The sequence below is a fragment of the Mus caroli genome, chromosome 19 (genome assembly GCF_900094665.2).
Source record: "Mus caroli chromosome 19, CAROLI_EIJ_v1.1, whole genome shotgun sequence".
Taxonomy (NCBI): Eukaryota; Metazoa; Chordata; class Mammalia; order Rodentia; family Muridae; genus Mus; species Mus caroli.
The window spans coordinates 25,054,834-25,075,397 of NC_034588.1; the positions used below are offsets into that span (position 1 = coordinate 25,054,834).

Consider the following 20,564-nt stretch of genomic DNA (forward strand, 5'->3'; position numbering starts at 1 on the left):
CACCTGTTCTATTGGATACATAATATTCTCATTTTAGGGAAAACAAGCCGTCATTTTATCTTGCCTCTCTGTGCCATGAAATGCTAGGTAAAAGACATTTTAGGAACCAACTATTAGAACAATAGATTTAGCAGTAATACTGTAAGCTTTGATAATTTCGTAGTTATAATGAGTTCTATTCTTGATTGTAAGTTATAATACAGTGGTTAAGAGAAAGAGAAAAAAAAAAAAAAAACCAAGCCCAGGACTAAAGTTAAAACAGGTCAGGTCGTGGTGGTAGCCAAAAATGACACCGTGGTACCCAACAACAGTTAAAACTCTTCACGGTTGGAATATTCCTTTTGCAACGTTTGCAGATCAAGTCCTCAGGAAAACGTTTGGGACTGCTGACTGGCACCTCAAGGCTCTGAAGAGCTTTGCTGGTGCAGCCCTATTGTCTGTTAGGTTCCTGTCTCCCCACTGTCAGCTGTTGCTCCTTACCGCTGTCAGTGAGCACCATTCTATTATTCCTCCCCACCCTTTTAATTTACTGCTTTTAATCTGCACGAAAGGAAACCACATAATGAAGCTTGGGCAAAACTGTCTCAAGGGTATAAATAGATACTTTGAGGCAGTGTCCTTTAGGAAGAGTGTGACCTTTGAGCTTAGAACATTGTAACATCAGTTTCAAGCAATTTAGAGACTTCTTCCTTCCTAGCTTCTGGTACCATCTTTTTATACTCTCAGGATGCATACTTTTATTTGCATGAATTCTTACTAAGTCAGGATATTCTCCCTTTTATGACAATTGGAGGTATGTCTTTTAGTTCTAGTAAGGTTAATATATAAATCTCAGTGTTGCCGTTATACTAATTCAAAACACCAAGCTACAATGCAAGCAATAGAATGCAAAGCATGATAGATTATATATGCATACATATATCAAATCCTTTTGCTACTCAGTAGTTCTGACAGGAACTCTTTTCAGCTCATTTTTAAAGCTGTGTGGTTGTATCTTCATATGTATCATACAGGTATATCAGAAATAACTCTTTAGGGAGCCTTAGGAAACACGCAGCAGGGTCTTAACAGCTATTGCTTTTTACAATGAAAAATATAATCGGCATTCAAAAAGGTATTTTACATTCCTTGACAATGCAATAAATTGTCAATGCAACAGCTTTTTGCTGTATTCCAGAAATGATGCAGACATAGTTATCTGTGCAATGCTCAGTTGTTCTGTAAATTTTAGTTGTTTCCTTTAAACTTTGTTTCCACTGTAAGGTTGTAGTGATTGTGAGAGGCATAGATGTGTCTCTATTTGTGTCTAAACCACTTGAAGAAAAGAAGCCCTGATTACTGTACAAATTGCTATAGCATATTATTAAGGGTAAATTTTCAACATCATCGATTAGGATATTTCCTCCTATGGACACCTACCACATATTCAAGAACTAATGAAGAATTCCAATGTCATGCTTAAAAGAAAGCAAAATGTGTATGCAAAGATAAAATACTGACATCCCATGACATTGCTTCAAAAAAAAAAAAGTGGCGTTTTGAAAATGTATGCTATAGCTTACAAAGCAGAAATTGCCCTGCTTTAAAATCTTCCATTAGACTACATGTTTTCTTCAGTTGAGACACACAAGAGAATCTTGTTCTCATATGTGAAATGAAGTTTTCCTTTCTGCTATGTTTTCCTAAGTGCTTATGATATGCCCACTGCTACTGAATCGTGATTGCTAATTGATGTTTCCGGATCTGAGATTTAGTGGACATGTGATAAATACCAAAAGTGACAAGAGAGGCCCAAGTGATTCAAACACTTTCTAACTATCTTCTGGGGTACCCCACTGAAAGCATGCTTTGATTCTGAGAAAAAGTGTTTTGCTAAATTTGTCTTTCTAATTGTGTTTTCATTAAGCACTACAAATCGGCTAATTACTCAGCCATCTTGATATCTGTCTATTATATAAGTATATCTTGAAATTAGACTCTCACCCCAGGGCATAAAGATGATAGTAGAATCATAAATTGACTACCCATTGCTCAAGACCAAAGTAAAACTATGTATGCATACAGTTCCTCAATTAATTCAGAGCATCAATTACAGTATTTGCACCATTAAACCCAAATACCTGGAAACAATCCAAATGTCGGATGTCTATCAGCTAGAGGATGCACAAACAAGTCGTGATACAGTCAGACAGTGTAATGCAACTGAACAGTTAGAAAGACTATTGATATACAAAACAGCATGAATACATCCCGGGATCATTATGTTCAACAAGAGGGGCCAAGTACAATGTGAAAATCCACTTCTGTGAAATCCGTGTACAGGCAGGGAAGCCTGGTTTTCCATTGTTGGCAGTGACAACAGCATAGGATTCACTGGCAGAGCAGGTGAGAATGTCTAGGGTGACAGGAATGTCCCACACACTCCTCAGCCACTAGCCATATGCTATTAAAATTTAATTGGACGTTAATTTCATGTAAAAGTCATACAGCCACTTTTTAAGTTCTCATTAACCACATGTGTCAGTGGCAACTGACCTGGACAGTGCACACACACACATACACACACACACACACCCACGGAGGGGGGGGGGGAGGGAGAGGGAGAAGGAGAGGGAGAGAGAGAGAGAGAGCGCACATTTGTAGTGTTTCAAAACTTCTAAAAATATGCTCTTTTTCTCTTTTAAACTAATGTCTATATAGACGTTTATATGTGTCACCATTGTGGCTAGTGGCTATTAAATGTCAATTTTATGTGCCCCCAATCCCAGAATCATTCATTAGGCATATTTTAACACATTACCAAAATTGTAATAAATTAATATCATAATTTGATTAGCCTAATTTTCGTTTTCATTCACTTTAGAGAAAGAATAGACAATTATCCATAGTGATTTTTTTAAGATGTAAAGCCAAAAGGAAGATAATGTTGATTTGCTGCTCAAAAACATAAATTCTGGCACTTTAAAATCCTCAGTATCTCAAGAAAAAAAGGAAACACTTTTGAGGACTCAAAGTGCACTCTAGAATACTTCAAAGAAATTTTTCCTGCTGCCCTCTTGGAGCTTTGGTCTATGGATAGGTGATAAATACCACATAACCTTGTGAGGTAACACTTAGAAGAACTTGGGAGACTGGGTACTCTAAGCACATTGTAAAGTCAAGTAAGCTCTCTGGATCACAGTTAAGATTCAAAGATGCCAGCAGAATGGTTCAGTGGCTAAAAGCACTTGATGCCAATCCTTATGACTTGAGTTTGATCCCCAGAGCCCACTTGGTAGAAAAAAGAACCAACTACCACAAATTGTCCTTGTATCTTCACACACAGGCTTTGGCTCTCATATAGTATCCCTTGCCCCCATGCATCCGAAGACACACAAGCACGTGAACACACATACACACATAAATGTAAAAAAAAAAAAAAAAAAAAAAAGGACTTTTTTGAATAAAAATCAGATTTGTAACCACATATCAAAGATTTCTGATCTCAAGCTCTGAAGTTATAATCTCCATAGCTATGATTTTAAAAGATGAAAACNCTTGGTAGAAAAAAGAACCAACTACCACAAATTGTCCTTGTATCTTCACACACAGGCTTTGGCTCTCATATAGTATCCCTTGCCCCCATGCATCCCAAGACACACAAGCACGTGAACACAAATACACACATAAAAAAAAAAAAAAAAAAAAAAAAAAACAAGGACTTTTGGAATAAAAATCAGATTTGTAACCACATATCAAAGATTTCTGATCTCAAGCTCTGAAGTTATAATCTCCATAGCTATGATTTTAAAAGATGAAAACAACTGATTCAAAGTACTAAGTATATATGTTTAAGTGATACTTTTATAAAAGAGAAAATGGTTAAAAATAGACTCTAAATAAAGAAAATCAATAGGTGCACTGAGGTTTAAGCAGTTTGAACTCTAAAGTATTTTTTTTACAAGATGATGAACATGAATTGTTATCAACCGAAAGATAGCCATTTCATACTGACCATCACTCTCATTGTATCAGTTATCAGTGGTCAGGAAAGTGATTTGATTGAGATAAATTATTTAATTGAACTAAATGGTTTAACTGACAAGGCTTTAGGTTGTCTTCTGTTTTCTCCAGCAACCTGGAATAAAGTCTAAAGCGGCTCTCAAGTCTGTGCTGCCTCATCACGCCTGTTAAGTATCTGAAAACTACCTTTAGCTCGTCTTTCCTTTTTTAACAATATGCTGACTGTTACAGACTATGACTTAAGGTTCTCATAGTTACAAGTGTTTGTGAACAATGTGCCAGTAGCCATGATTGAAGACAAGTGATCACTACTCAAAGGTGATATATTTCTTTCTTTCTTCTTTCTTTCTTTTTTGTATTTTTCTTTTGATGCCTTTCATTTTGCTTTGTTTTAATAGAATCTTATGTCCATATAACATTTTTTCTAAAGTTTCTGCTTAGCATATTGTCAGCTTTGTTTGGAGGGGCAAAACACACACATAATTCTTTTGCATCGGAGGGTATAAAATATGATCTAAGCGAAGTTCAAAGCGTCATTGAATACTTTCTTTCATAAAGAATTGGGATCATGTTTCAAGGCCATCATGGATCTTGCTTCACTAACTAGAACCTAAATATAATAGGTAATATACTATACTAAATATCTACAACTAAAAATTGTTTACAAGTAGCCTAAAGGTAGGATTTTATAGACATCTAAATTTAAATTGCATTTGTAGATTTTTATTAGGTCAATAGTTTCAGATCTCTAACACACTCAGAGGCTATTGAAATACATTTACATCCTATAGAATTTAAGAGATAAATCTGCCTGAAAATAAGGAAAAATTTAAATTTAATACAATTTGTACTGACTTTGTCTTTCCTTTTTTCCTCTGCGTGGAGATTAATTAGGAAGTCGGGAGGTTCACTGGGATGGAGCTATGAGGAACTCTGAGTACTAGTTTGACAAAGATCAGAAAAATAAATTATTTTCCAAGATGATTAGTGCATTTTGTTCAGTATTCTTGTTTGGCACTACAACCTTTGCCTCACTATGAAATTATAAAATAAGCTACAGACAGTTTGAATATGCGTTATAGGATTACCCTATTTGTAGCTTCAAATGTGTGACATGATAATTACAGACTTCTTGTTAAATGTTATATCATTCTTCACCCAGAAAAAAATAATCCTTAATGAACACTAATTTGTGCTGAAGATTGGTGGAAGGAGAAATTCTGATGTGAATAATTCAGAAAAGATATATAAAAATATATGACAAAGATTTTTTTCACTCAGGTTAAACATGCATATTTTGAAATTTAATCAGTTTTAAATTAAAAAAAATAATAATAAAGCTGCATGAAATGTGGTGTCTTTTCCTTCAAGTCAGTACTGAGTCTGAGACCCCAGCCTCAAAGCATTGCTTCTCTGGAATGGCCTTAGCTGCATCAGTTCCTAAGGATCCAGCAACAGAGGGGGAAGCCCTGAGTGATGCATGGGTGAGTGGCTCTAAAATGGAGCCTAAACTGAAGTGGGAGTTCTGCCTGCTGAAAGCAAGCCAAAGAGCACCCAACAGAAGTATGAGTAATTTTATAAAAATATTTTAAGTTAGTCGTTTAATCAAAACATTACAACTTGTTAGCAACCCTTCAAAAAACCACACCTCTATATTTGGCAGTCTTATTTGGAAAAGAAAGAAAATCGTGGAAGTTTATTGTAGACTTCAAAAGCTTCAGTGCTTACCTGTCAGGAACAGATAAGGCAGGCTGGAAGTTGTAGCACTCCAAGGAAGATGGAAAGACCCTAGCAAGTATCCACAATCTTGATATGAAGTAAATGCTAATGAAGCAAGACTATGAGAAATAGAGACTGTGCAACCATGAAGTATAATCAGCTGGGGTGGCTCATGTGGAGTGATGTTGGGACGTCTGGCTTACTGACCTGAATTGCTTAGGTTGGTTTGGTGGTGTCTTGTGGTGCTGCTGCTGCTCCTGTTGCTGCTGCTGCTGCTGCTGCTGCTGCTGCCCCTGCTCCTGTTTTCATTTGTGAAGAAGAACTAAAAGAAACTAAGAATGGGCCACAGTAATCATAGCGGTAACAGTTGAGCAAGGCAGTTAAGATTAATTCTAAAAAGACAAAGATCTAGGAGATAAATATTGACAATTGTTTGAAATATTGACTGAGCTCCCTAATAAATACTGAGGCTCTGCAGTGTGCACTGTGCTCGTTTCCATGAGTGCATGGGGTATGGACCACGGATGAGAGGGAGATGCAGAGGAACTGAAACTCCATCTCTGCAGCAGCTCATCTTTCTCCGCTTTCACTCTCCTCTACTTCATTTCTGACTTCAACAGAACCCACTGTTCCATTGTCTTCCGTCAGTGGGTATACTGGCACAAATTTATGGTGAAACAAGACAGCATAAGGCTGTGGCATTTATTGCCCTGTCTCCTATTGTGCACGGTTATTTTAAGAAGGCACTGAGCTAAACATTCTGCTACAGTCTCCTTCCTTTCTGCTGCTCTCTAGGTTAATGCACTATTCTTTCAGTTACCCTGTACCCACCCTTTGGTAAAGAAACCCCTTGAACTTAAACCCCCCACCCCTCATTATTCTCTCTCTAAATGTCATTTGTGAGACCCTAATAGCATCTAGCAAGCTAACAGATTAGTTATCACTCTACTCAGTAGGGTTGTCTTAACAAAATACTGCACACTGGCTGGCTTAACTAGCAGAAAATTTTCTCACAGTTCTGGAGATGAGTTTGTGGAGCTCAAAGAATGACAAGAGTTGTTCTCTTCTGCAGCATCTCTTGGGTTTAATACACGCTCACCATGTACCTTTGACTTCGTGTGATATTTTCTCAGTGGGTCCATGTTCGAATAACAAATTCCTAAAAGGACTCCAGTCCTAGTGAACTTGGGCTCTGATGATGACCTCATTTTAACTGAATTATTTCTTAATTACCCTGTCTCCCATGCCAGTCACATTCTGGAGCACATAATGTAGGGGGAAGGGAGACACAATTCAGTTCATAGTAAAGACTTCAATAAAAGCACAGAATGAATTATAAATATCATCCCAAGATTACGTGTGAACATAAGAAAAAGATAGTATTGAGCTTACCCTGAACACAACATGTTAAAAAGGAGTAGAAGATATTTAAAAGGAGCACAGCTTTATAAATATGCAAATTTCAATCACGGAGCCAAGTACCTCAAGAGTCTGGCGTGGGCTCTATCTAAGCAACCGAGCAATAGTGAAAACTAACACTGATGGAGCATTTTGATAGATACTAGTTACCTGTGTCCTTCCTATATGAGCAGAGTTCATTTTCCTTTAAGAGATTTTATGACAAGTCATCAATGCTAGAGACAATCATAGGCCAACTTCCAGTACATCCTTCTTTAGAAGTAGCTTGCTTGTGTCCTTTACCTTCATCGTCTCATTTCTACTTCCTTCTCCATCCTGCTGCTTAAAACAAGGCACCACCAGTTGAACTTGTACTACATACACTGTTCTGCATTATGCACATATGAAAAAGAAACATCAAACATAGTAGCTTACCCAAATCCCAATTATCATAAGTATTGTCCCTTTACTAGGTACTGTTTTCAGCTTTTACTTGATTTGTTTTGCTTTATCCTTGTAAGAATTCTATAGTAGATAAACCATGCCCTTCTCTAGAAAAGAAGAAGAGAAGGAGAAAGAGGAGGAGGAGGAGGAGGAAGAAGAGGAAGAAGAGGAGGAAGAAGAGGAAGAGGAAGAGGAAGAGGAAGAGGAAGAAGAAGAAGAAGAAGAAGAAGAAGAAGAAGAAGAAGAAGAAGAAGAAGAAGAAGAAGAAGANGAAGAAGAAGAAGAAGAAGAAGAAGAAGAAGAAGAAGAAGAAGAGGAAGAGGAGGAGGAGGAAGAAGAGGAGGAGGAGTTATTCTTAAAAGTAGTAGTTGAGCGGGGCGGTTGAACCAATTTACCAGATCCCTAGTCATCTGGAAAACAGGTTATTTTTAAAAGGTACATGCTGAACAAGAGGATAACACTCAGAATTTGGATAGTGCCACAGTCTATCAAGGGCAGAAAAACAAACTAAATGGGAAACTATGGTAGGAAAAAAAATACCTATATTCCAAATCCTTCATTTTTCTGGCTTAAAGCATAGCCTAAAACTTGCAAAAGCTTCATCTATGCTTTAAATATTGACAATTTGCCTTTAAATTCTTAAAAAGATTTTCCTCTTAAGAGACTCTTGTGAAGCTCTGTCAACCTGAAAGGCATTTTTCCCCTAGTTTTCTGGCCATGATCAACTGCATCAGGCCAAGATCTGTGCCCCAAAGGGGCTTCTCTTTGGCCATATTCTGCCAGAGTCCTTTTCAGACCCCCAGCTGGGATAATCTTTGGTGCAATCTGGAGGAAAGTTCTATACTTAATTGTCAGTTTTGTCTTGGGAAAAATTCAGCTCTCAGCCAGGGGTCAATCCTTATGGTGGCTGGCTCTGCTGCCCTCCTGCTACCAGCAGGAGAGCTTTAAGAGTGTTAAGGGCTTTGTTAACCCCCTCTTAAAGAAAGTGCAGAAAAGGGGATTCTTAAGGACATCTCAATATTCTTTTTTAATGTTTAGCGTTGGGGGTGGGCAGAAACTGGACCAGTGGAAATTTTCTATTCCCTTCCCATCTGGCACTTAAACGGCTTTGGAAAGGCTGTTGGATCTACTCAAAGAATGTAAATGCATTAACAATCCTGTAAGGAAGGAGTGTAATGAAGAGGGGATCCACTTACTTACCTGCAGTAGAAGGTTTGAAGGCAGAGGACTTCCAGTGCCTCCCACAGGCTTTGCTTCCAGGCTATGTTCAAACCTGCCCAACACACTCTGCTTTGCTACCATAGAGTTTTCAGGATGCGTCTGTCCTGCCTGCTGTGGTTTTAGTTTCTACTCCTTGTAACCATTTTTTCATCCAACAAAGACAGTTCAAATGTATATTTATTATCAGTATTATCATGCCATCTTGGGTTAGCAATAACTTGTCCCTTTTCAAACAAAGGTTGACTAAGGATAGTTCACAAACAATGAATTCACCCATATTAAAAATAAGCAATTCAGTAAATATTCACAATGTATCGCAGTCCTTTGATCACCACCTTTATTAAAACACTTCTATGAATTATTGTAAAAGGCCCGCTTGTGGCTCTCTAGTTTGTTCTCTTTCACCCTAATCCCTGTGCTAGCAAAAGTTGGATCATTCATATACATATATGTTTCATTTTCTAGAACATCTTATAATTGGAACACATTTACTTAAAAACTTCTTTGAGTCTGTGTTCTTTTGTTTGACAGACTATTTTCCATATTATTACCAATATTAGCAGTTATCTTGCTGTGTAATTGGTATATTGTATGGCTATACCACAATTTCTTTCCAGGTCTTTGCAATGAACAAGACTGCTGTACACGTGTGTGTAGAAATGTTCTTGTAGACGGACTTCTCATTTAACATTGGCAGACACTGGAAAGTGAAATTGCGGAGTGCTGACTTTATATCATGGTGCCCGAGTGCTTCCTCTGTGCCCTTATCATTCTCTGCTTTCACCAGGAATACATGAGAATTCTAGGTCCATTGACACCTTTGATCAGTTGTTTAACATGTATCCTTCAAATGAGTAGTGCCATTATGCATCCTGCCATGAACTTGCTGGCCGTTCTTTTATCTCTTCTGTGAACTATCTGCTTGGATGCTGTTCCTAGCCCAGTGTTTGCAGTTGTCAGCACCTTCCTGAGGAATGGGAGTGGCTACCGTATTTAGATTTGGATCTCTTGTCGGATGCACATTGTGCAAATACTTCTCCCCCAGACTTGCTTGCCTTTTCATTTCTAAGAGCAAACGATTTAATGTGATGAGGTCTAATATTCTATCAATATTATATTCCTTGGTTTATGTCCTTTTTAGTTTATCTAAAATGTGCTTCTTCAACTGAAGCTTTGCTATTTTTCCTGTTTTTATAACAAAGCTTCATCATTTTTTTTCTCTTTAGTGTAGGCTGATACGTTATTATTACGTTTTATAGAAGTCATGAGATATGGGTCCTGGTTCACAACTATTCACTTATCCAGCACAGTCAGCTAAAAGAACAACCCTTCCCCACTGAGCTGCCTTTCCCCTTTGGTCAAAATTGGTGTTAGTAAATATTGGAGTCTATTTGGAAATTTTTTTTAATTCTGTTACTTAGATATGCTTAAATAATACCACATTGTTGACATTATGGCAACTTTATAGTATGTTTAGAAATCAAGTATTCTACTTCCATTTTCTTAGTTTTGCAATCTTTTATTGGTTATGTGAGCCTTTCCTACAATGAATTTTGATCATATTCACTCCATTCTGGCTCTGCTTCCACCAAAGTGGCCTGATCTGCCAGCCCTGGAAAGGCAAATCCTGAGAGGGGAAGCAAGACAGGAATGGCTAGGAGCAGAAGACACCTCAGGCCGCAGTGAGTGCAGCAAGAACAGACTGTGAGGTACCTTCAGTGAGACAGCTCATTTAATGGGGGAACAAATGTTCCTTTGAACCTTTGGGAGTTGGATAGGGGCTTTCAAGGTGGGTGTATACCATTGGCTGGTGCCAGGTACAGGGCTGCCTCGTTTGCATAAGAAGGCATTCCAGGTACTGCTGGACATGACCTTATAAAGGGAGAGGAAGTTTCACCTGGGTCCCAGGTTACAGGACCACCTCTGGTGGAAAAGGGTGGAGATACAGGACTACATGCACAGGGCACGCAGGTCGGGCAAGTGGGGGTGGATCCTACTGCTGATTTCTGGAGTGTGGACATATCTCAAGCCCACTCTTGCTCCACACAGCTCCACAATCCACCCTTCCTCCCCAACTCTTCCTCTTCTCACTAATGATTTCTAATTGTCAGAGTTGTCCTAGTTTGCTTTTCTAAACACTGACCGAAACCAACTTGGAGGTTGGTTCTAGTCCATCGAGGAGGGGTGTCACGGCACGAATTGTAGCAGAGGCCAGAGAGGAACATGACTTATTGGCCAGCTCACTGTGATTTCTCACCTTGCTCTCCTGTGCAAGCCCTGGGGTGGCACTTCCCAGGGTGGAATGGGCTCACCCACATCAATCATCTGTCGGGAAAATGCCACAGGCCATGTGATGTCAGCAATACTTCAGCTGGGATCTCCTCCTCTCGGGTGACTAATTTCTGCCAAGTTGACAAAATATCCATCACAGTGCACAGGCCTGTCCCATCTTGGTCAGATTTGCTTCTGATATCTTGGAATTTTGGCACCAATATAAGTGATGTGATTTTTAGATTCCTTCAGTTCACTGCTAATGTACAGGAGTATAATTGACTTTCACATTGACCTGTGTCCTGGTACTTTGGAAAAGTCATTTATTATTTCATGTAGCTCTGTGAGTCCAAAGGATCTTCTACAAGATCATAATGGTATCAGTCTATCAGCCATGATTAGAGATCCTTCCTTCTTTCCTTCCTTCCTGATTCTGCACACTGAACCCAGGCCTGGGGGCTTGCTAGCAAGCACTTTACTACCAACCCCACCAAGGACAACTTAATTCCACCTTTCCAAAAAGGGAAAGGCTTCCTTTCACAGAGGACATACTGCTGAGGACCAGAGATAAATCGTCTTCATTTTGCTTTGGTTTAGTTTGGGTTCAGTTAGTCAAGCACATTATTTGTCTATGGACTTTAGATTTAGGTAGTGGGGTTCAGCACTCTATAATGCAGGCTGAGAAATTATAGCATTTTTTCTTTCCTAGGTCATGTTATTATTTCCCTGATACTTATCTCTCAAGCTACCTTGTATTTTACAGTATTCATATGTATAAATATTCCTACTTAGGACTACATCGAGGTGTTAGGGAAACTGAGTAATCTTCCTTAACAAGCATCTAGAAGTTTTGGGTAAGGTATTTGAATCCTGGTAAGAAGTTAAGGAAAATTCTCAAATACCGGAACAGGAACAAGGCTAACAAGTGCTAACATGAGTAAGTTAGACCTTTAAACCAGTACTGTCTTTAGTAAGTTAGACTTTCTATTTTGATGCTGTCTGGAGCTCATGAGACATACATAAAATTAAGTAAATTTTTTTTTAAAAACAGGTAAAAATGAGGTTTTATTTCACTCACATACACATTAAATAAATAAAAATTTTAAAAATTGACAATTTAAGTTTTTTTATTTTTTTATTTTTTATTTCAGTTTTAAATTTTTTGTACTTCATGAAGAAGTTAGAATAACATTGCTTGATATTTTTTGCCAGACGAAAAAAATCTGAAGTCACAGAAAATCATTCAAATCCTTTTCCATTAGTATATTGGTCTTTAATTCTATGAAAGCCTTACTTTCTATGACATATGAAAAATGAAGACTCAATTCTGAAGTACTTTTAAAAAAATATTAAGAATTAAGAGCATCTGGGTGGTGGTGGCACACGCCTTTAATCCCAGCACTTGGGAGACAAAGGCAGGTGGATCTCTAAGCTCGAGGCCAGCCTGATCTACAAAGTGAGTTTCAGGACAGCCAGGGCTACTCACAAAACCTTGTCTGAAACAAAAGCAAAAGAATTAAGAGCAATGAAATCAAAATACTAAACAAAAATGAAAACTGTTGTTTTAGTTAGGGTTTTAATTGCTGTGAAGAGACACCATGACCACAGCAACTCTTAAAAAGGAAAACATTGAATTAGGACTGGCCTACAGTTTCAGAGGTTTAGTCCATTATTATAATGGTGGAAAGCAAGACTGTAGACAGACATTGTGCTGGAGGAGCCCAGAGTTATACATTTCGGTTTGCAGACAGCAGAAGGAAACTATACCACATTGGGGGGGACTTGAGCATTAGCAGATCTCAATGCCCCGCCCCCAGTGGAACATTTCCTCCAACAAGGCCACACCTACTCCAAGGCTATACTTCCTAATAATTCAAGCATTCAAACACATGAGTCTATGGGGGCCATTCCTATCAAACCACCTTATTTATTTATTTATCTATCTATCTATCTATCTATCTATCTATCTATCTATCTATCTATCTATTTATTTATTTTAAAATCTCATATTTTTCTTCTTTTGAAATGTTTCTTTTTTTAATGCTCACAGCGTGATATCTTTTTCGTCTTTTGCTTCTCTATGATTTGATTTATGAATTTTATGAACTTTCTCCATGGAAAAATCCTATAAGTTTTATGGGGTTTTTTTCTTTTTCTTTCTTTTTTCTTTTTTCCTTTTTCCTTTTGGTTTTCCTGTTCTGGGAATTGAACCTAGAATTCTGCTCATGCTTGGCAAACACTCGGCTATGTTCCCCACCCCCAGCCATTTTTCTACCTATTTATTCTGAGATAGACTGTCACTAAGTTGCCCAGGCTAGTGACCTTTTTACCACCCAGCCAGCTCCAGCCTCCAGACTAGGAAGGATTACAGTCCTACTCTGTCAGGCTGCCCTGAAGGTTTCTTCATTTCTAATCTCTTACTGTGCTGTGCAGTATTTTCCTCCCATTGTGCATGTACATGCTTTGTAGACTATTAATGAGTTTTAGGGAAACATAGAAACTATATTATTAGATATTTTTTCTGTATCTAGTTTCAAACTACACAAACTGGAGCGGCTGAAGGAAGAAGAAAGCACATCGTTTTCATGAGAACCGCCTTAGCTTTCATTTCTTACCAATGCCTTCTTACAAGCGTTGAAAACTTCTCGTGCTGCCCCAGTTGCTGTTATGAGCAGCGCTCTATGAGCGTGATGACCTAACATCACAGGAGTCTAAACAGCTTACTTGAGTTTAGACCAGCTTTATTAACATTATTTTGAGGAAATCGCTTCACCTTACTGGGCTTCCCTGTTGGATCTATAAAAGGATTAGACTTTTTTTTTTTTAACTTGAAGGACGAATGATTTTGGTGACTCGCTCTGAGAATGCAAACAGTGCCGCCACCGCCCTTTGTGATATAGATGGGGCTCTTTGATTGCTGATGAAATACCCCAGAAATAATGACGTTTGAGCCCCTGCATGGATTCACACATTCCGGTGAAGTGCAGTTTTTGTAGCTTTACAATTTTTAGTAGCTGTTTGGATTCCCACGTTTTAGTTTTTATTAGTAAGAGAGAATATGAGTTAGAACTTAAAAGTGAACACATTCACCATATTATATAAAAATCCAAGTCTAGTAGGTTTTGATGAAATAATTATTAAAGCAATGACATAGAGTCTTCATCTCTACACATAAATAAAGGTCAGTTCTAACTGATGTCATTGCGGTCGACCGAAGCAAACTATCTTTGGTTCATATTTCTTTGTGTAAAATTTAGCATAAAAAAACCCTATATTTGAACATTGTTGTAGGAAGTGTTTTTTGAAATATTATTGAGATTTATATCAAATGTCCAGAAAAAAATAGACTAAAAAAGTACTTTGGATTCTTTAAAATATAACAAATGAAGCATGGCAAAGCGAGGCTGTGGATTGAAAAAGAGCAGAGGATGCGAGGGGAGAGGTGGAGGGGAGAAAGGAAGGGGAAATAATGTAATTATTATGTATATATATATACATGTATATATATATACATGTATATATATGTGTATATATACATATATATTCTCTGGTATTATTTGAGTATTCTTCACATATCTCCACATGAGACTATGTTTCTCTGTTTATATCTCTCAAAGTATACCATGAATGCTATGCTAAAACTTCATTATTAGTTTAGAAATAATGCCTTTGAAAATTCCAAACAATGATTAACCTTATGATATCTGCGATTCTATTTAACCAAAGCAGAAGTTTTACAGGAGGAACGATGCTTCCCTCTGCACTTTCACTGAGATATCTTAGATACGATGACAGCTAATATTTATTCTGGTTTTCTTTTCACCTATGATTAATCTCTAAATAAACTCACTGACTCCTCACAGGAAGTCTGTAAAACAGTCCTCACCTTACTCTCTGTGTTAAATATTGAGAAAACAAGGAGCTAAGAACTCGAATAAATTAGTAATTATTAGAATTATTACAGATGCTGAGTCAATGGTTTATACATATGACATGCTTTTCCTAAGGGGGATAATTGGTTATAAAGTTGAGAGAATAGAGATGTCCTTCTGTCAAAATAAATGCACAAACTGACTTCAACTATAATAGCCCAGATTTTTGAAACGCTGTTTTTAAAAATGTCTACAAATGTAGTAAAAGGTAAATGAGTGCCAGCTGCCCCCTTTTCAAATAGTTCAGTTAGAGGTCAGATGCAGTAGCACAAACCTGCAGCCTTATCAGATCCTCTATCAGCTTAGCACTCCTCAAAAGTACAACACAGGGAGTTTTAGAAGAGAATTACTGTCTTTGTTGTTGTTGTTCTTCTTCTTCTTTGTATTTAAGACAGAGTCTTCCTATATAGTCCTGGCTAGCCTTGAACTCAGAGATCCTCCTGCCAAGTACTGTAATGAAGTAAATAAATAAAATATTGAAATAAAAGTATACCCACCATGCCCAGCTATGATGATGATGATGATAAATATGTACAATAATATATGTGAAGAGAAAATGGTTTTGTTCTAAAAGAAGAATCATCCTCTAAAACATACCTGTTTCCTCCTATTTGTTAGAAAAAAATCTAAATTTTATCTCAATCTAGAACTCCAAACACTTCTGATGACATATATCTCCACTTAGATGTCCCACGACCAACTTCAATTTAAAATACCCCAAATTGGTCTTTATTTCTTTTCTCCTAAATTTTGGTCTTATGACAAGCCAATCTCAAGTCAAGAACAAGATGAATAAAATGAGAGAGCTACAGTTGAAAGAGTTGCTGAGCTAGGTTACAAATTTCGATATGCTATTCATATGGGATGGGAAGGCATTGCTTGGCTTAATAAAAATTAATCATATTAGACCACATCTAAACCACTTGCTGTAACTCAGAGATCATGTGTCTCTGTCTGTCACAGGTCCTTGCCTCCCTTGAATGTCCTCCTCTGCTCCCTTAATCTCCAACTGTATTCATTTCATAAATTCAGTTCAAGTATCCTCCCTTCTGTGAGAGTGATAGCCAACACAAACTGAGCACTTATGGTCTCTAGGCACCATGCCCAATACATAATCTCACTTAAACCTTGTTTAAAAAGGTACCTCTATTGTACTTACATAGCAGATTATGAAATTGGTGCCTAGAGAGTTGACTCAATTTGCACAAGGTCAAATAACAATTATGGAGGAAAGAATAAAGCCCAAGAGTTAGACTCAAGATTGAGCTCATTGTACCATTGGCCTTCACCGATTCCCCAGACCCATTGGAGATGCCTTTCTCTGTGCATGTGTGCCTATAGTACCGTATCTCCATCCCTCTCCACTAATACCTCCTGTTCATCCTTTTCAGGAGGATTGAGAAGTGCCTAAAAATTAAGGGTCAAATATTGACTACAAACGGAGAATTTCAATACGTGTTTATGTCACAGATTTCTTAATATTATCCATCAAGTTGCTTGTGGAGTGGTATTTAGGGCATCGGGTGATTAATTAGGGAAATTCCTGCCAGTTGCATGTGGCTCATTACCTCAGTTAATCTTCCGTCTTTCTAAGATGTTTCTTTTATAAAATGTAGTGTCAGTCAACGAGAATCCTGCTATTCTCTCCCAGAGACTATTAGGTATAGATAAAATATTTTCTATGTCTTATGCTTTATATAGTAACTCTTTGCTTCTCAAAGCCATCATGCCACAGCTTCAGGATAGTTACTCATGTTGCACATGGCGTATGTTAGGAAAACGTTCTTCATAGCTCATTCTTGTTTTGTGCTTCTGTCTGACTTTGATATTTTATCTCTCATCTTCATTCTCTTTGGTTATTTTGGTAGGATCTTAGAGAATAATACAGCTTTTTGGCTTTAAAGCCAAGTAACTACATTAATCACAGAATAGATGTGACTCAAGAAAAGTTTCTTTTTCTCCAATCAATTATTTAAAATAAGTAGAGAGAGGTTTGTTCCATCCTCCCCCATTAAATATCCTTAATCTTTGAAGGGAGATAAAAATGGAAGGAGAGAAAGCTAAAATGTACTGTAGAGATGTATGCTCCCCTGCTTCAATTAGACCCAAGAAATCTGGCCCCACCCATTGCTGCAAGACACTGATGAATGAACCCAAAAAGTTTGCTGAAGGTCGGCCAGGCCCTGCCTAGCTCCCACGGCGGATCTCTGGGGCAGTGAAGGCTGTTTTTCAACCTGCCTACAAGACAATTAGAAGAGCATGGGGGAACTATTACTTGCTCTAGATCACCATCAGCCAAGCTCCACTAGAACAGTATAAAAGAATGGGAACACTGACCTAAATAAACTTCAATATGCAACAAAGGCTTTGCAGACGCCACTGTCGCTTTTCACCCTCATCGTGTTCTTCCACATCACGGCCAATGACGAGCCCTTGGGCCATGTCTTTTTGAGCTGTTTGCAGACAAGTTTCCAAAGACAGCAGAAAACGTTCATTCTCTGAGCCCTGGAGAGAAAGGATTTAGCTATAAGGGTTCCTCCTTTCACAGAAGTACTCCAGGATTCACGTGCCAGGGTGGTGACTTCACACGCCATAATGGCACTGGTGGCAGGTCCATCTACGGAGAGAAATTTGAGGATGAGAACTTCATCCTGAAGCATACAGGTCCTGGCATTTTGTCCATGGCGAATGCTGGACCAAACACAAACGGTTCCCAGTTTTTTTTATCTGCACCGCCAAGACTGAATGGCTGGACGGCAAGCATGTAGTCTTTGGGAAGATGAAAGAAGGCATGAACATTGTGGAAGCTATGGAGCGTTTTAGGTCCAGGAGTGGCAAGACCAGCAAGAAGATCACCATTTCCTACTGTGGACAACTCTAATTTCTTTTGACTTGCGAGCGTTTTACCCATCAAACCATTCCTTCTGTAGCTCGGGAGAGCGCCCCTACCCCATCTGCTCGCAATGTCCCGTAATCTCTGCTCTCACTGAAGTTCTTTGGGTTCCATATTTCCCTCATACCCCTTCAAGTCTAGCTGGATTGCAAAGTTGAGTTTATGTTTATGAATAAAAACTAAATAAGAAAAAAAAGTAAGCAACAAAGAAGTAGCACCCCAGTCTGGAAGTGAATCACAACACCTCCATTATTAGAAGAGAACAAAAGACTAAAGATAGTCAAGGACACCTGTAATCCGAGCCTTCTGGAAGCTGAGATGTTGGACTTGCAATGAGTTCCAAACCCATCTAGGTTACAGCGTGAGACCCTGTCTCAAAAATTAATGTTCAGTAAAGATCTCTAATTGCATGAGGACAATTAGCCAATTTTAAAAGTGTCAAGAGGGGCTGGAGAGATGGCTCAGTGGTCAAGGGCACTGACTGCTCTTCCAGAGGTCCTGAGTTCAATTCCCAGCAACCACATGGTGGCTCAAAACCATCGATAATGGGATCCATTGTCCTCTTCTGCCTTGTATGAAGACAGCTACAGTGTACTCTTATAAATAAGAAAAGAATTATTTATGAAAAATAGAAAATAAATGTGTGAGGAGAATATAGCATCCAATACCCCAGTGTGAAGAACAGTGGATGCTGTTTAAATCACCCCACTGTGGGGTACAGTGGACCTCATCCAAAATCACTCCAATGTGAAATGAAGAGGGTGCCTCCTAAAATCACAGGCTTCATTTATCTTTGATCTCTGCCTGTGTTTCTAGCACTCTCTGCCACAACAATTGTGAAATAGTCTATCATAATCCTTCAGCCTTAAATGCACGTGCCTGGCTCATCTGTCTTGTTGCATTTGAACATTGAAGTCTTAGAAGTTATGGCTGAGGGACCAGAAAAGAATCAGGAAATAGCAAGGAATTCTCATCTGTTGTGTCTAACTTCTGAGTTGTTGTTGTTACTGTTGTTGTTTTTTTTCTCTGACAAAGCATTGGCTTTTCCCTGTTTATATGGGTTTTCACAAAATTGGACTCTCCCTTATACTCTAGAGAAATAGCACCCCTTTTTTTGAGTCAGATCATCTGGGTCTCCTTCGATATTTATTCTTTTGGTAAAACATAAGTGATGAAACACTTAAGTGTTTCTGTCCTTCTCTGTTTCCCAATATTGTAAAGATCACAGCTTTGGGTCTGTTAAGAGAAAAGCAAATTTGTGATAGAAGCATTAATTAGAGGTAGACATCAATAGACTGATAAATCTTTAGAGGGAGAAGTCCAGCTTTCTCCCAAAGATTTCCATTTTTGAGTTTCAACCCTGGAAAAATCTGATCTTTCTTTTATCAATTTCTATCATTAAAACAGATTTATTGTATGTGTATGTGTATGTATATTTGTGTGCCACGTGCCTGTAATTCCCTTGGAAGCCAGAAGAAGGTATCATATCTCCTGCAAGTTGAATTACAGGCAATGGTGATCAGTCCTATAGGTGCTGGGATCTAAGCATGGGTCCTCTGAAGAGCAGAGGATGCTCTTAACCACTGAGCAATTTATTCAGCCCTATTTCTCTTGAAGTTTCCTGTTTCCTGTAGTTTTTATTTTTATGAAGGAAATTTGAATTTTTCTACTAAGATATTGCCAGGCAGAGCTTTATACATACTTTAAAATCTAAATATCTACCATTGAAATATAGTCGAGCATTCCTAATGACAGGGATCTTATTCTGAGAAGTCTGTCTTTGGGTGGTTTCCTCGCTGTGTAAACATGCTGGAATGTATGTTTGCCTCTAAGATGACTTCCACAGCATAACAGTGGCACCTTAGACAATATGGTGTATGCAGAGGATTACTAAACCTTGGTGCAACATGTGACTAATTTTATAGTGGAAGAAATGCGTTTTCTGAAGTAAGCTACATTTGCATTGAAATAATATTTGTAATTTTAGTTCAATGGCAGCCTCATAAAGTTGACATCCATGCACCGCGATTTCAGACAAATATTTATTTAAAGAAGAAGATGGGATGAGGGTATAACTTCATGCTTTGTTCTAATCAGTAAAGAAAAGGGAATTCATATACCCCTTTAAACTCTCAAAGTATTTCGCACAATTTGTCTTTTCAACCATGATGTGCTATAAGGTGGTATGAGTTAGCCATTCTGTGTTTAATACAACCATTATCAAGATGCTTCGGTACGGGCTATCCAGATGGCTCAGTGGGCAAAGGCACAGCAATGCAGGCTAATGGCCTGAGTTTCATCCCTGAGTCACATATGGCAGAAAGAGAGAACATACTCTTGCAAGTTGTCCCCTGACCTCTACATGCACGCTGTGGCATGCTTTGCTTGCATGGATGTATGTGTGCCATGTGTGTGCGGTGGCATAGAGGTCAGAAGAGGCCGTCAGATCCCCTGGAACTGAAGTTACAGATGGTTGTGAGCTATCATACAGATACTGGGAGTCATAGCCAGTTCCTCTGCAAGAGCAAGAGGTACTCTAAAGCAAGGGGCCGTTCTTCCAGCTCTTAACAAAAAAAAAAAAAAAAAAAAAAAAAAAAAAAAAAAAAGACCTTCAGTATGAGATCAACAAGGTAGACAAATCTGAGAAATTAATTAACTCTTTTGTAGTAAATTATATGAAAGTT

The 20,564-nt window shown here is 38.3% G+C and overlaps 1 pseudogene; it reads left to right on the forward strand.

Annotated features, from left to right (window-relative positions):
• The first annotated feature begins 286 nt into the window (after positions 1-286).
• On the forward strand, positions 287-17,952 carry LOC110286015 (annotated as a pseudogene).
• Positions 17,953-20,564: the final 2,612 nt, after the last annotated feature.